The 5,000-nt window shown below is 37.4% G+C and overlaps 1 pseudogene; it reads right to left on the reverse strand.

The window, feature by feature from the left end:
* Window positions 1-206: 206 nt before the first annotated feature.
* LOC137659951 (uncharacterized) lies at window positions 207-1,020 on the reverse strand (annotated as a pseudogene).
* Window positions 1,021-5,000: the final 3,980 nt, after the last annotated feature.

The following is a 5,000-nucleotide window of genomic DNA, read 5'->3' on the forward strand; positions in this document are numbered from 1 at the left end:
GTTTCCACTCGTTGGTCATGAACTTGATTATAGAGGTCATGTTTGAAGATCCAGACAGGAATTTCCTCCACTGCTGCACATGATTTCCACAAGCTAGCCTATTGGAGTGGAGAGCACTCGTCACCGTGGTTGACAGTTCAGCTTGTTTAAATAAGTTGCAAAAGTATATGTCAAAGATAAGATCAATTCACTTCTTTTATCCTTTTTCATGAATCATGAAGGATGTTAGTAAAGGCCAGCTCTGTCACCTGTATAAAGGTCTTGTTGTTTCCATTCAGTTTCTGAATCAAGCCCATCCCATCAGTGAGGGTTGCAGATGGGGTTGGAATCTGTTCCACTGCAGACACATTCCTTTCTAGGTCTCTATTATAGAACTAGGCTGTCCTTGCTATAAATTTTATAGCAAGGACAATCTTTTTTCATAGCATCCCATCAGTATTTACCAATGCCCATGGCAATGAACCTATGAAGTAGGCTAGAACATACTTCATGTTCGCCTGCTGGCATTCAACAACCAAGATCCTGTTGTTAAATAAGTTCCTGTCTGCCTTCAGAGCAATATCCTGTGAATTCTAGGACTTGCATTTGATACTGGCGTTGGCAAAAATCTTCTCTCCTTGCTTTTTACAATTTGACATAGAATTCCTCCTGCTGATCCTCGTCTAGTCTTGTTTTCAATTCATAGTATACTGCATCTCATACTATATTAGCTCGCAGTAAGTCTCTGCTGACTTCACGGGGTACTACAGTGCCACTGGATAGGCTAAGCAGGTCTTCCTCTTCTGAAGACAAGTAATTGAGCCAATTATTCTACTTCATGTATGTCAAGACCTCTAAATCCTGCTCAACTTTCTTCTGCCTTTCAGTTTGGAGATGAGGATGACTTACTTTTGGGGTGCTCCCTCCTGTCCTTTTTCTGAGCTGTCCAAGGTATTTGTTTCTGCATGTCTGCGTAATGTAATACTTTATGACGGCTCCTGGTTTAAGACTAAAGCCTTTTGTTCCCCGAGCAGTCTGCATATCCTTCTGTACTGTCTTTTTAGTATTCTGGACCACAGGAATACGGCCAAATGGGATCACTGATCACAGCTGCACCGAAAATATTCCTGCCATGAACTCAGCATGAACATATGGGTGTTTTATAGATAGTTGGCTCATCTGAGCTAAGTAGTATGACAAGTACGTAACATATTTGACACTTTCATGTGCAAAGCAGCATAGAATCATGCTTTGGATACGTGACTGTTGGAGGATCCACGCCTCTTCTCTGGATGCACAGGTAAAGCTTAAGAAGATCACCACAACATCTATGTAGGTCACCCAGAATCCTTTGAATTCACTGCCATGTCTAAACACCTCTGTATTCCTCAGAGAGATTCAAGTTACATGTGCAAAAGGGGTTCTTCAGGATCTGTTCCAGATTACTTTGGGTATGCCCTTGGAAAAGATGTCACTGACTCATAGACTCTTTCATCTGTACCATGTTGTCGATTTTTCTAGTTTCTAACCAGGCCAGACACCCTTTCTACATAAGGTGCAAAAACAAAAAGGTCTCATAGCCCATTTCTACTGCTCAATTGTACTTCATGCCTTCCACAATGACTTCAAATTGACCCTTGTGCAATTACCCAAGATTCCACTCACTGATTATGGAGGCCAGCATCTTGAAAGCACTTCCCTATGGTTGCTACAAGGGTGAAGATGGTATGAAAAGCATCCATCCTGATGATGATGCTTCTTAAATGTTCAGGGTCCTTCAAGGTGATCTCGACAGCCTTTGCATATAATGTCTGGTCAAATATAATTTCAATCTTAGCCAGGCCCAGTGACTGCAGGATGTGGAGTGATTGCTTAAGAATCTTATTAAGTGTGGACTGCCACTTCCTCTCAGTTCTTGAAGTTGAAGTCTATCCATCTGATCTCTGACGGATCTTTTTCTTACACCATGCAGCTCATGATCCAAACAAGATTCTTTTGCCTGGTAAGCTAGATCTAAATTCCAGTAACAACTTCAGTGGTCTTGGTCATTGGTGAGTCTATCCATTCCCCCCACGTTGTACACTGGCAGCATCAGCAAAAGTGCATCAATGCTCCCCTTTTTTTTGTTCTAGCCACAGTAGGCCTGCGTTGTTCAGGGACTAAGACTGTCTTTTTTTCCTGCACAACAATGCCATTCACCCTATGTGACATACCTTTACCACTCGGTGTTTCTTCTAGACGGTTCATGTTGTCCCAGGCCAAGGTTGTGAAGAGATTAGGAAAAATGTTGCTTGGCAGCGGGGGATCACCTCCTGATGTAGACAGCTTCTACTTGCAGAGGGTAGTGTCAATCTCCTTCATCTGTGAGTATTCTACACAATACCCGAGGCGGTTGAAGATGCTTATCTTAGCTGATAAACATCCTCAACCTTTCAAAGACTTAACACTGAAGGACAGTGCAATGTTTGTGGGTGTCTTGACTTTGCCACATGTCACTGCATACACTATGTTTTGTCCAAATGATTGCATGAGACACTGAACTCTTGGTGGCACACAGTCAATACTGTCAGGTCGTTAGAGCCTGTGAGCAAGATACAGAAGGAATACAAGAGGGGATCTAGAATAATATCTGGTTGCCAGGATTGGTTGATATCTTTTACTTTGTTCTTGATGTCAGTCCTAAGTTGCTAGACAATAATAATAATAATAATAATAATAATAATAATAATAATAATAATAATAATAATAATAATAATAATAATAATAATAATAATAATAATAATGGCAAAATATTTTGCAATAGAACGTTTACGTTATTAACATCAAAACATGTCCATCTAAAATACTAGTAAAACATTCCAATAAAAATGATAAATTATATCATAGCTCATCCATTATTGCAATGTTTTATTGGTGTTTTAGATGGGCATATTTTAATGTTTATAACGTAAACGTTTTATTGCAAGATATTATTATTGTTATTATTATCATTATTATTATTATTATTATTATTATTATTATTATTATTATTATTATTATTATTATTATTATTTATTTATTTATTTATTTATTTATTTATTTATTTATTTTATTTATTTATTTAGTGCAAGTAAGAGAGGTCTGTAACATCGCAGATGAAGCCTCCATTATACTGAATACCGTTAAGTATAAACGAAAGGAAAATAGAGATTTCTGTAATTATTAATAAAAAAAAATACAGAATAGAAAAATAACCAACAATACCTTAGATGTAAAGAGGAATGAATAATGAAAAATATTCCACAAAGGATAGTTCTCTTTAACATATACTGTATAACCGAAACGTTTCACAACTATGCACCAAAAACATTTATTCCCCGATTAATTTAGTTGTCATATTCGTTACTGTTGCTAGATATATCTAGTTTATATGATTGACTAAATCGTAGGCTATAGGGTAAAGGTTTAAAGGTCGATCATGAATGGCACAAGTTTACATTTGCTTAGCGACCAAGACCGGTCTCTACCAAAGCTAGGATTAGGGATGGCCTCAAAATGGCTGCAGATGATTCAGCAGGTAGGAGAAACTACTAGCGAGACCGGAACCCCAGACTAGTAGATCGTGAGCCAAAGACGTTTCCAACAGGCTTCCATGAATGGAATGAAAATAAAAATAAAATTGATTATATCACAGTAGCAATGTGTGATAATTTGCAATTAGGCTGTTGGCTTTAAATGATATTGATTGATTAATTTGGAATTTTCTTTCATCCTGACATCGAAGGTCATTGACGCCGATATCTTTCATTATGATAGCATTCCGATGTTCCACTGAGTAATCATGCACATATGCATGTACATAGCTTTCTACACTATACAACTTGAATTACTCGAGGTAATAACACACATACATAAACTGACCTAATGATCGGAACAATAGTAATCCTTTCACAGTTAATCGGTAGTTAACACAATATGCAAAATCTTCGGCAAAATTACCTTCTCCATTCACCTTCATTAAAGATTCCTTAGTAACATTTTGAACATTCTGTTTTTTTCTAATTTTCTGTTTTTCTGTCTTCCTTTTCTCCTACTTTCTAATATTTTCAACTGATTATACTGTATTTTCATAAATTTTTGGTGACTTCCTTTCTACATCGCCAAACCCACTAAAAACCTTTCTATTTCTTACCCTCATAATTCTTCTGACACGATATTTTCTCAACAAACAATCAACTGCTAAAGCTTTAATTTTGTCCTTTATCCCTATCACAATGCCCTTCTCACCCGCTTTCTGCTTCTAACCCAAATTTCCTCCCAGCCGTTTTTACTTGCTCAATTTCTCATTCTCTCTGGCCTCTTCACAGACCCACCTCTTGTCTCATTTTATTGGCCCCCATTACATTTATTACCAAATACCTAACCCCCCCCCCCAAAAAAAAAGAAAAAAATCTTCATTCTTTCACCTTCCATAGCAACAATCTTTGCCATATCTTTCCGCTCAATTTTACTTTTCAAATTAGTCTAAAAACTCTTAGTAAGCCCTGCAGTCTTTAAAACTCTCAGTATGCTCTACGGTTTTTCTACTCACCTTTTCAACCTCGGCAGAATTCTGACAATCATTTCCAGAACAATTGAAGCGAAGTCATGCTTTCCTGCTTCTTTGCTTCCTCTCACTGTTGGCTTTTTCTTGACCAAATTTATATTTCTCTTAGTAAATCCTTTTGTGCCTGAGAGCAAATGTCTCGGAATAATTTTATGTCGTTCAGTAAATCTTTTATATGCAAACAACAAAAGAAAATTATTCTTTGCGAATTAAAAAGCAAACAAAAGAAAAACATTCTTTTCGAATAAAAAGAGAGAGAGAGAGAGAGAGAGAGAGAGAGAGAGAGAGAGAGAGAGAGAGAGAGAGGAGAGAGAGAGAGAGAGTGGGATATTGTACTTTCCTCGTTCTTAAATTTCAGTGCATATCGACGGAAACCATAAAGATGAAAGACACGGAAACTTTCGGGAACGAATGGTTGTTCTCTCTCTCTCTCTCT

This window comes from Palaemon carinicauda, chromosome 20, assembly GCF_036898095.1.
Source record: "Palaemon carinicauda isolate YSFRI2023 chromosome 20, ASM3689809v2, whole genome shotgun sequence".
Classification (NCBI taxonomy): domain Eukaryota; kingdom Metazoa; phylum Arthropoda; class Malacostraca; order Decapoda; family Palaemonidae; genus Palaemon; species Palaemon carinicauda.